Genomic DNA, 12,129 nt, shown 5'->3' on the forward strand with positions numbered 1-12,129 from the left:
GGTTGAATGGCTATCTTTACCCTGTAGGCACCTGCAACTTACCACAGGTGAGATAAATTGCACATTAAACGAGAATCACTTGCCTCCAACTAAATTAATTTGAATTCTGAATATTTCAGTCCAGGTCATTTATTGACTTTGAAGTGAAAAATCTCTATTTGAGTTTAGATAGTTTTTTTTGTGGTCCTGTGCAGTTGTTAATCAAACAAATACATGTGTGAATACCGAAAGGTTTTTTCAATTTCAACTTATTTAGCAAAGATTTTGAATCGTGCAAGGGTGCCAATATTAATGACAGCAACTGTAATTGCACTGTTATTATGATTTTGTTACAGAAGTAGCAAGAACTCCAATCATTCCAATCATTCACCCTGATGGTCCTACTAAAGGATCCACTAGTACATCTCTTACTGCAGATTGTGCTCTGTAGCTGACATGAGCAAGAGGAACTTAAGAATGTTTTTTTTGTTTTTTTCCATCTTCATCATCATCATCATCATCATCAGACTTTTTCATATATTTTTACTGAAAGCCTGAAGCATCATGGTCCCAGATCTGTCTGTGCTCTTTCCAACTCCGTTTCTCACTATCAAGCCATGACAATGAGTGACAATGAGTTGGAATGATAGCACAAACAGACTGACACTCAGGGTATTAGTTGCCTAGGTCTTCTAATGTAATTGTTTTATTCATAAAAATCTAATCTAATCACATTTTATTTGTACAACTGGTGTAGATTTTACCGTGAAATGCTTGCTTACAAGCATTTCCCGACGATGCAGAGTTTTAAAATAATAATAAAATAAAATACACAAGAATGGGACTATATACAGGAGGTACCAGTACCAGATCACTGTGGAGCTATATACAGGGAGTACCAGTACCAGATCACTGTGCAGCTATATACAGGGAGTACCAGTACCAGATCACTGTGGAGCTATATACAGGGAGTACCAGTACCAGATCACTGGGAGCTATATACAGGGAGTACCAGTACCAGATCACTGGGAGCTATATACAGGGGAGTACCAGTACCAGATCACTGTGGAGCTATATACAGGAGTACCAGTACCAGATCACTGTGGAGCTATATACAGGGAGTACCAGTACCAGATCACTGTGGAGCTATATACAGGGAGTACCAGTACCAGATCACTGGGAGCTATATACAGGGAGTACCAGTACCAGATCACTGGGAGCTATATACAGGGAGTACCAGTACCAGATCACTGTGGAGCTATATACAGGGAGTACCAGTACCAGATCACTGTGGAGCTATATACAGGGAGTACCAGTACCAGATCACTGGGAGCTATATACAGGGAGTACCAGTACCAGATCACTGTGGAGCTATATACAGGGAGTACCAGTACCAGATCACTGGGAGCTATATACAGGGAGTACCAGTACCAGATCACTGTGGAGCTATATACAGGGAGTACCAGTACCAGATCACTGTGGAGCTATATACAGGGAGTACCAGTACCAGATCACTGTGGAGCTATATACAGAGAGTACCAGTACCAGATCAATATGGAGCTAAATACAGGGAGTACCAGTACCAGATCACTCTGCAGCTATATACAGGGACAGTGGTGGAAAAAGTACCCAATTGTCATACTTGAGTAAGTAAAGATACGTTAATAGAAAATGACTCATGTAAAAGTGAAAGTCACCCAGTAAAATGCTACTTGAGTAAAAGTCTAAAAGTATTTGTTTTTAAATATACTTAAGTATCAAAAGTCAATGTAATTGATCAAATGTACTTAAGTATCAAAAGTAAAAGTATAAATCATTTCAAATTCCTTATATTAAGCAAACCAGACGGCACCATTTTCTTGTTTTTTAAATTTACGGATAGCCAGGGGCACACTCCAATACTCAGACATAATTTACAAACGAAGCATTGTGTGTCCTGTGGGTATCTCTCCTCTATATCTATCCTCTCTCCATCTCTCCTCTCTTAGTGTGTCCTGTGGGTATCTCTACCCTCTATTTATATCCTCTCCATCTCTCCTCTCTTAGTGTGTCCTGTGGGTATCTCTACCCTCTATATCTATCCTCTCTCCATCTGTCCTCTCTTAGTGTGTCCTGTGGGTATCTCTACCCTCTATATCCATCCTCTCCATCTCTCCTCTCTTAGTGTGTCCTGTGGGTATCTCTCCTCTATATCCATCCTCTCCATCTCTCCTCTCTTAGTGTGTCCTGTGGGTATCTCTCCTCTATATCCATCCTCTCCATCTGTCCTCTCTTAGTGTGTCCTGTGGGTATCTCTCCTCTATATCCATCCTCTCCATCTCTCCTCTCTTAGTGTGTCCTGTGGGTATCTCTCCTCTATATCCATCCTCTCCATCTCTCTTATCTCAGTTCGAATCTCTTCACTGCCCCTGTGAACCACTGCCCTGATTGCAATGTTGAGTAACATACGCCTACCTTACTTTCACGCTCAACACCTGGCCTTGCTTGCCAGCAAGGCTTTTGCCCACACACACACACATGCACACATGCAGAAACACACACACACACTCACACAGACTCATACAAACACACACACTCACAAAGAAAGTGCTGTGTCCCAGATCAGGGTTAGGTTCCCTCTAAATGGTAGTCTGTCAGAATCAGAGACATGAGGATCAGAGACATGAGGGTCAGAGACATGAGGGTCATAGACATGAGGATCAGAGACATGAGGGTCAGAGACATGAGGGTCAGAGACATGAGGATCAGAGACATGAGGATCAGAGACATGAGGATCAGAGACATGAGGATCAGAGACATGAGGGTCAGAGACATGAGGGTCAGAGACATGAGGATCAGAGACATGAGGATCAGAGACATGAGGGTCAGAGCTATGGGGTCAGAGACATGAGGATTAGAGACATGAGGGTCAGAGACATGAGGATCAGAGACATGAGGGTCAGAGACATGAGGGTCAGAGACATGAGGATCAGAGACATGAGGATCAGAGACATGAGGGTCAGAGCTATGGGGTCAGAGACATGAGGATTAGAGACATGAGGGTCAGAGACATGAGGATCAGAGACATGAGGATCAGAGACATGGGGTCAGAGACATGGGGTCAGAGAGGGCGAAGGTATTGAGAGGGCAGAGATATTACAGTGAATATAGCATACATTTACTGTTGCGTATGTCCACAAAGGCAAAGTGAAAGTTGAAAAAGTATCTTACTCTGAACTAACATTGCCCCTCCCCCCTCTTCCTCTCGAAAGTATCACGAAGACAAACAGGAAGCTCAATGAGTCACAAGGTTGTGCTAACCACCGTAGTGCTGAAATAAACAACAACATCAGTCACAACAACAAAAAATTTGGGATACAACGTAAGCTCAATAAACTATGTAGAATGTGGGCTAGTTGTCTAGTTGTCTATATCATGAATGTAGGCTAGGTGTCTAGTTGTCTATATCATGAATGTAGGCTAGTTGTCTAGTTGTCTATATCATGAATGTGGGCTAGTTGTCTAGTTGTCTATATCATGAATGTGGGCTAGTTGTCTAGTTGTCTATATCATGAATGTGGGCTAGTTGTCTAGTTGTCTATATCATGAATGTAGGCTAGGTGTCCTTAATTTTCTATGTCACAAATGTATTTTTCCACTGTGCTGTGATGTTTCACAAAAGTTCTGAACCTTTCTATTCTCATAGTTTCTACAGATTGTAAATTAAAGGCAACATTTTTTGCTAAGAGTATTATTATATTATTGATCGATTGACTATGACTTTTCAAATCACCCAGAAGTGCTATGTGATGTCACGAGAGGCTGTGTCCTGGAGGGACGTTACATCCCCCTGAGGTGGCTGCAAACCCAGACAGCTATGGCTCCATCTGCTGGTATGGTCGGGAACTCCACCCCTCTATGGCCAATCTTCCCACGCAGCTGAAACAAATCAGGAGCTGATGAGCTGAAGGTTTTGAAGGGAAGAGACACACTGAGGGGAGTGTGTGGGGGGTGAAGAAACACAGTCTCCAACCTGGGCTCTCTGGAGGACAAGAGTGCTGCACGTCCACTTCCATGAGGAATATAAGGATTTGGAGATACTTACCTTTGGGAAATACTCACCTTTGGATATATGCACCTGTGGAAATACGTGAGAGACATTTGGAAGGACTTTTTGCTGGGTTGGCCACTAGCTGCAACGTGGACTACAGTAAGGCTGGGGAAAAGTTATCTGAGCGAGTGAGAATTATGATTTTGGATGTGGAAGAGACATCCCTGAACTGTTAACCCTTAAAGAGCCACAAGAGAACAGAATTTTGTTATATTTTCGTTAATTTCCCAAGACCTTTAATAAAATCCTTGTTTTGTTTGAACCTTGTCTCCTTGCACTACTTGAGCAATCCCGCTGAAAGCCGTGTAGCCTCTCGTGACGTCACAGATGGTGGAGAACACGGGCAAGCTCAAGCGTTAATAGTGCATGTCAGAGGAGGATACCGAAGGTTTGATCACCCAGTTTTCCAAGTTGGCCGTAGGCTCCCCGCCGACGGAAATGGAGGACATATTGAAAGCCCTTGTTGCTGGCCAGCAAGCCCAGATGCAAGCAAACGTGGCTCTCTTGGAGGAGCAAAAGAAAGCCAACCTTCTGAAGGCAGAGGAATTGCAGTTGCAGAGACAGAGGGTTGTCCAAAATACCCGCCCAATAAAGGCAAGTGACTTTATATCTAAGATGGGAGCTACCGATGACATTGAGGCATACCTGCATGCATTTGAGGCCACGGCCACTAGGGAAGCCTGGCCCAAGCAACAGTGGGTTGGTCTGTTAGCCCCCTTTCTAACCGGGGAATCGCTGAATGCTGTCCGGGACCTGGGCCCTGACCAGGTTACTGACTATGATGCCCTGAAGTCTGAGATCCTCAGCAGATATGGACTCACAAAGTTTGGTATGGCCCAGCGCTTTCACAGCTGGACCTTCCAACCAGACCAACCTCCTCGGGCGCAGATGCATGAACTTGTCCGAATCGCAAGGAAATGGCTGGATCCGCAGAGGAATACAGCAGCGGCGGTGGTGGAGGCCGTTGTGGTGGATCGTTACCTACGCGCCCCTGCCTTATGAGGCAAAACGGTTCATCAGTCAACAGGCCTTGACCACGGCTGATCTGACCGTGGAAGCTGTGGAAAAGTACCAGGCCACAGCGGAGATGCTGAATGCTTCCCGAAAAGACCCCAGGAGTGCGGCCCCACCACAAATGGGAAGAACCCGTCCAAAGGACCCCAAGGTCTCGAACCCAGCCACGTCAGGGACTTATCCCGGCTCCAGGGGGAGCCAGAAACCAGGCGGGTCCAAGAAGAGTACACCAGGAGGGGGAAACTCGACAGTGTTACCGGTGTGGGGAGATGGGACATATCTCCTGGCAGTGTGGGAAACCAGCCGATGAACCTATGCCCACTGCGAGTCCTCCAGCTCAGCACCCACACACCGTTTGTCTCGCTCTTGGGAGTCGTAGATGGCGGCCCAGATCGACCCCCACCTGCCCGGTAACTGTGAATCACCATGATGTGGAGGCCTTACTGGATTCTGGTAGCCGGGCCACCCTGGTGCGTAAGGATTTGGTGGGCCCAACGTGTCTGACCCCCGGGAAAGTCCTCCCAGTTTCCTGTGTCCATGGAGACACCAGAGAATACCCCATGACTGAACTTACAATGACCAGCACACGGGGAACCATACACACGACGGCGCGGGGTGGTTGATTCCCTCCCCGTCCCTGTCCTAATTGGACGAGACTGCCCAGCCTTTTACCCACTCTGGAGAGAGTCTCAGGAGAGGATAACCCCGAGTACCTCGGAAACGGAGAGGCAAGACTCATCCTGGGAAGGCTCCGGTGCAATCCTCCGAGTTACTCACTCCCGCCCGGGCTCTGATAGGGATGGCAGGTGCCCAGACCGACACCGAGACTGGTCCGGATACGGGAGAAGAGAACGCAGCCCAGGAAAGTGCTCCGTTCTCCAGTGAAGAAGACGTCCCAGGCACCCAAGAGCTTCCCCTCTCACAGGCCAGTATGGTACGGCTCAATTACAAGATCCTACTCTTGCAAATGCCTTAAGAAATGTGCAGGTATTAGAAGGTGTAGTGTTAGGTGATAAGACAAACCCTACTTACCCCCATTTCGCAGTAAACCGGGGGTTAGTATATCAGATAGTCAAGAAAAATAATGAAGTGTCTGAATTTGATGCATACCCAATGCCTCGTGTCGATGATTTAATAGACTCCTTGGGGCATGCTCGTTTCCTAACCACTCTTGATCTCACAAAAGGCTACTGGCAGGTGCCCCTGACCCCGGCGTCCAAGGAGAAGACAGCCTTTGCCACCCCGGAGGGGCTCTACCAGTATACCCGACTTCCGTTTGGTCTCCACGGGGCACCTGCCACGTTCCAACGCCTGATGGATCGAGTCCTTGCGCCCCACAAGAGGACGCAGCGGCTTATTTGGATGATGTTGTTATACAAAGTCCGGATTGGGCCAGCCACATACCCCCGGGTACAAGCGGTGCTGGATTCGCTCAGGAAGCAGGGCTCACGGCAAACCCGAAGAAGTGCAAGCTGGCCTTCAGTGAGACAAACTACCTGGGGTACACCATTGGGCGGGGGTTGGTCAAACCACAGGAAGCCAAACTGCGGGCCATACAGGACTGGCACGCAGCCCATCACCAAGAAGCAAGTAAGGTCATTTTTGGGCCTCGCTGGCTACTATAGACGCTTTATTGCAGATTTTGCTACCATAGCTGCACCGTTGACGGAGCTGACGACCAAACGGCACTCACGAATGGTGAAGTGGAACCCCTGCGGCGGAGGCGGCTTTCCTCAACCTGAAGCGAGCACTCTGCTCCAGTCCGATCCTGGTGGCACCAGACTTCAAGAAGGAATTCATTGTCCAAGCGGATGCTTCGGAGGTGGGTCTGGGTGCTGTCCTCACCCAGGCACATGACGGTGAAGAACATCCCATTCTCTACCTAAGCAGAAAGTTACTTCCAAGAGAGAAGAACTATTCAACGGTGGAGAAAGAATGTCTGGCTGTAGTCTGGGCCCTGGAGTCCCTTCGGGTCTATCTCCTGGGCCGACGTTTCATGGTGGTATCTGATCACGCCCCTCTGCAGTGGATGGCCAAGAACAAGGAATCAAACAGTAGAGTAACCAGATGGTTTTTGAGCTTGCAACCGTTTAACTTTTCTGTTGTCCACAGGGCTGGCAAGCACCACGGCAATGCGGACGCCTCTCCCGGCGTGATGCCTTCTTCGCTGCCTTTACCCCGACGAGGACGTCGGTCCCGAGGAGGGGGGATGTGTGATGTCACGAGAGGCTGTGTCCTGAGGGACGTTACATCCCCCTGAGGTGGCTGCAAACCCAGACAGCTATGGCTCCATCTGCTGGTATGGTCGGGAACTCCACCCCTCTATGGCCAATCTTCCCACGCAGCTGAAACAAATCAGGAGCTGATGAGCTGAAGGTTTTGGAAGGGAAGAGACACACTGAGGGAGTGTGTGGGGGGTGAAGAAACACAGTCTCCAACCTGGGCTCTCTGGAGGACAAGAGTGCTGCACGTCCACTTCCATGAGGAATATAAGGATTTGGAGATACTTACCTTTGGGAAATACTCACCTTTGGATATATGCACCTGTGGAAATACGTGAGAGACATTTGGAAGGACTTTTTGCTGGGTTGGCCACTAGCTGCAACGTGGACTACAGTAAGGCTGGGGAAAAGTTATCTGAGCGAGTGAGAATTATGATTTTGGATGTGGAAGAGACATCCCTGAACTGTTAACCCTTAAAGAGCCACAAGAGAACAGAATTTTGTTATATTTTCGTTAATTTCCCAAGACCTTTAATAAAATCCTTGTTTTGTTTGAACCTTGTCTCCTTGCACTACTTGAGCAATCCCGCTGAAAGCCGTGTAGCCTCTCGTGACGTCACAGCTATTTGCAGAGTAAATTTTCAGCCATTCCTGAACCTGCGACCAAATACAAGCCACATATGGGCAGTACCAAAACAAGTGATCTAATGATTCTGTCTCTTCGGAGAGCAAAATATGCAGAGCTGGGATGGTTGTATCCCCCATATATATATATAACACTCTACTGGTTGCAAGAATTGTGTATAATCGTTTAAATTTAAAACCTCTTTGAATCCGGCGTTGTTTTGTGTATCAGTTCATAAACCATGTACCATGGAATGTACCATGGAATGTGCCATGGAATCGGTACATCGAAAATCTCCTCACACCTATTTTGCAACCTGTATGGCGCAGCTGTCAATTTTCTGGTCCTTAAAATGAAACAATGTTTTTTTTGTCTTTAATGCAGGGCCGACAGACAAGCAGCCATTGATTCTTAAAGAATACTTAAGGCCTAATGAGCTTAGTTCAACTGTTGTACACCATCAGATTCCAAAATGTAGTTGTAAACCAGTGGTCACCAACCTTTTTCTGAGTCAAGATCACTTTCTGAGTCATAATGAAGGCCGAGATCTACCGCTCATATTTATTTTAAACATGACTTAAAAAATGTAAGCCTATGCAACATTAACCAATGAAAACCAGTTCTGTAGCGGTGAGGTTTGTGCAGTAAGCTATAGGCCCCATACATTATCACCGCATATTGGCTATGCTTGAGTTACCCTGCCAATGATGTTCTTCTCAGACCATTTTCAAATTCTATTTCAAAACTTGAGGTATATGATCCACTGGTAATAGATTGTTGTTTTACTTCTGAGGCAGCTGAGTGACCATAATAATTAGAAATGTTTTAATGGCCTACATCTGATGCCTCAATAACACCTACAGGGTCATTGTGCAAAAGGATGTGCTGCATCATATCTGGATGTGTGTGCAACAAAAGTTCAACATTCACCTTCTGCTACCATTTCTGTCAAGCCGTCTATGCATACAATTTGATGCATTCGTTCAGTAAATCCAACTTATGCACTACACAGAATGCACTGCAACTGCCTCTGCAACGAAATGCTGTAAGGCAAACGCAGCGTTTCATTGGAAATGAATGTACTTCTGTTGTAACAAAACGCAAACACCGTTGGTGTGATCGAGGCGTGATCATGCCCGATGTCCACCAGATGCATATAGGTTTTGTTTTGCCGGATGTCTAGCCCGCATTTTCCGTACATGACGCACATGTGCTTCGCTTTTCAACTAGCTAAAAGCTGCTAGTTACAGTATGTGTGGTTACTTCTGTTTGTACCACCACACGGTAACGCAACACACGAGTTGAAAATATGGACAGGCACGCAGTACATAGAACGCACCACAGCCTACTGCGGACTGCTCCAATGACAATGAATGACTGCCGCCGGATCGCTAAGAATTGATGCGTTTGGTGGACGTGAGGCGTTAGGGGAGAGAGCAGCGTCCCTCCCTCCGCTCTCCCTCCCTCCGCTCTCCCTCCCTTCCCTCTCCCTCCCTCCGCTCTCCCTCCCTCCGCTGAGAAAAGGGGACACATTCTTCCAGCTGATGGCGAAACTCAAGTCACACTGCATTATTTCATGCACCAATTAATGTTGTTACTCCTATGACCAGAGAAAGTGAAATATTCCTCTATATTAAAAAAAGACACAAGCCGCTAATAACAACACAAGCTTATCAGAATATTTTGCTGTAGTCATTCATTGCAGCTGCAGTGCTGGTTGTAGGGTGTTACGTTCCCCAGTTTCTGTGTTGTGGTTTGTGTATTTTCATGTATGTATTTCAGGAAATGGGTTCCTGAAATTCCCCAACAAGCAGCTGATTGGTCAATGAACATTGATGATTGGAGAGCTGACCCCGCGCCCTCGTCAGGACGCAGCTGTCTCCAATTACCAACTCCTTCTGAAGCTATATAAGCCCCAGTTCTGTTGCTCAGAAGGGGGGACCAGAATGGCTGAGAGTTATAGCATGTTGGTTGTTGCTAAGACATTTGGTATGTACTGTGTAGTTGTTGCTGTGAGAACCAATTGTAATGTTTTGTGTTAGTTTGTTGATCAGAGAGTTTCTTTAATGTCCTGAGTTAGTTTTTTTTCTCAGGTTTTGTTGTGAACCAATTTGTGCTATTTTGTTTAATTTGTTCCCAAGGGGGGAAGGGGAAGGCACCTAGGGAGTGCTTAGGCAAGAGGCCCGCGGGCATACATTACCCGTAGAAGTATACTGTCTATGCACACTAGGAAAGACCTGGGCGGACCATCCCCTGTATTTTGGTTAGTGCACCAGGTGGTGCTAGTTAAGTAAGTAGTGGGTTGGCAGGTAAGGTAGGAGAGGGGGCTTTGATATTTACTTTCTTTGCTTTGGTTCCGTCCAGCCCCTTTTCCCCAAACTTACCGTGCGAAGGAATAAATTCCCTGTTAACGGTATTCTCTGCCTTTTGTCATCCTTACTCACACCTACAGTCCCATACCTCTTTCACACCACGGAGAGTTGAGTTGTAGCAGGGTGTTGTGTTCCCTCTTCCGAGAGGAGTGCGTAACATAGGGTGAGTGGAAGTAGGGAGAAAGCACATTTTATGGCTTATAAGTGTTGAACAAAGTGCTGACAGTGCTGAATAACAACATAAACAGGAACTTACTCATAAAAATGTACTCATAAAAACAGCAGCTCTTTGCTGTATTCGTTGTCTCTCTCTAGTCATGGTTTTAAAAGTTTTGAAATCTCACAGTATCAACTTTACTGTGCGTTCAAGGCTTATTTTTACAGTCTATGGCTAGAGAAAGCTGTGCAGACACTTGATCTGAGCTCTCTGATTGGCCAGCGGTAGGCCTATAGGTGCACTTGGTTTGCTCTCTGGGTCTTCCGGGTAGGCAGAGTTCTACCTTCAGACACATGAAATGGTTCAAAATGGGAACACTTTGCCTTCCCGGTGCTAATTCCTAATTCTATGGTTATAACTATCTCATGGATGGTAAATCCTTGCATCCATAGCTTTGTAAAGTGGTTACATTGCTCCAGCCACATCCGTTTTTCAAATCCCAGATTGCCCCTTTAAGCATGTGGAACAGCCAGATGTTTTTACTAGGGGATAAAGAATCCCCCTTACACTACACAATAGCCAATAGCACCTAGTTTGGACACACATGCACACACACACATACACATGCAAACATAAACACATGAACACACACATATACATACACGCACACACACACATACACATACAAACAGGCAAACATAAACACACACACATACACGCACGCACACACACACACGCACACACACACACACACACACACACACACACACACACAGGTAAAGGGAAATATCCAGGCTATGAGATTATAAGAGTGGAAATCTAATAGCAGAAAAACAAGTAACTGGTGTTTTATGGAAACTCAGAAACTCCCAGCAGCCTCTGTTGTGTTGAAAGGCTTTCACCGGCTCTGCAAGAACACACACACTCTCACAAAGGACACACACACACCCTCATTCATGTAACAATGGTGCACTGATTGCGGGTGAAGAAATATCCTCTGACTCTTTTGTCAGGGTCATTACGCCTATTCATCGTCATCATCATCATCATCATCATTATCATGCTGAATATATAGAACAGGGCCTGTAGAATGGAGTTACAGATGTATGTGTGGGGAAAAGATGACTTAATTCATAGACAGAATGTATAGAGGATTTAGTTCATATAAGAACTGCAACCAGAAAAGGCCCAGTCTACTGCAGGCAGTGAGTTGTGTAGGCTAGTTGGTACAGTAGACCCCTCTGGGTGATCACGACTCTGCTTCAGTCTGACGCACTCACACACACACACACACACACTCACACACACACACACACACACACACACACACACACACACACACACACACACACACACACACACACACACACACACACACTCACACACACACACACACACACACACTTTCACTCTATCTTTCTCCGCCATTCTCTCTCGCTCACTCTCTCTCACTCTTTCTCTCGCTCTCCATGTCTGTCTGTAGGGTTCATGAAAGGTGTTATGCAATAAAGTCAATGAAGTCAAGTCCCTGACTCAATGTCCTCTTACTCCCACTGAAGGCACACAATATTAAACTATCAAAAATGTTTATTTATTTATTTCAAAAGGTATATTTCACATTAGATTGAAACACACAATTGCACAACTTCTGCACATTTAGTAGGCTATTA

This window comes from Coregonus clupeaformis, unplaced genomic scaffold (genome assembly GCF_020615455.1).
Source record: "Coregonus clupeaformis isolate EN_2021a unplaced genomic scaffold, ASM2061545v1 scaf0217, whole genome shotgun sequence".
Lineage (NCBI taxonomy): Eukaryota > Metazoa > Chordata > Actinopteri > Salmoniformes > Salmonidae > Coregonus > Coregonus clupeaformis.